This window comes from Morone saxatilis, unplaced genomic scaffold (assembly GCF_004916995.1).
Source record: "Morone saxatilis isolate NCDOM2014 unplaced genomic scaffold, NCSU_SB_2.0 Contig19, whole genome shotgun sequence".
NCBI lineage: Eukaryota > Metazoa > Chordata > Actinopteri > Moronidae > Morone > Morone saxatilis.
This window is the reverse complement of record NW_023339751.1, coordinates 24661212-24661877: the sequence shown is the minus strand read 5'-3', so window position 1 is coordinate 24661877 and position 666 is coordinate 24661212.

The following is a 666-nucleotide window of genomic DNA, read 5'->3' as shown; positions in this document are numbered from 1 at the left end:
TAGCCCCTCCATAAAGCATACCCTGCTTTATGGTCTATTTTACTCTAAATGGGACCATCATTTACTAAATGAACATCATGCTGTATGGAGATGACTGAAACTAGAGATTGAGAAGCTCAGAAGTGCCGTCCATTAATTGTATATTATCAGTGGTTCCAGGCCTAAGCACTCTTTTTAGCTGGATGAACATGTAATGTTGAATGGTGTGATTCTGTTATGGTTCAATATTAAGTAGTATTTAGTATTACGAGTCTACCTCTCCAAAATCAATTACATGACTATGCAGTAGGTCAGTTTGCAGATACATCTGGAGTTATAACATTCTAAAACTAAAAAAACTCAATTGAATTAAATTGAATGGAAACATGACTTTAAGTAGCAACATTTTGACTTGGTCCATTGCACCCTGGGAAAACTCTATTCCACGGTGTCTCCATCAGATTTCACACTGTGACAAAGTCGTCTAAACTTAGCTGGTGATATAACGGCCTGAGCAGATCAGGCTGCTCTGGGATCAGCCTGTCAGTCTCTCAGAGTACCCTTTGCCTGCCTCACTGCTGCTCTACACAGACATGAACAGAAACATGTTACACATGCTGTGAACATATTTAAATGCATTTAAATGTCAACATCATCATTTAATCATCATTATTAAGGATGACATTT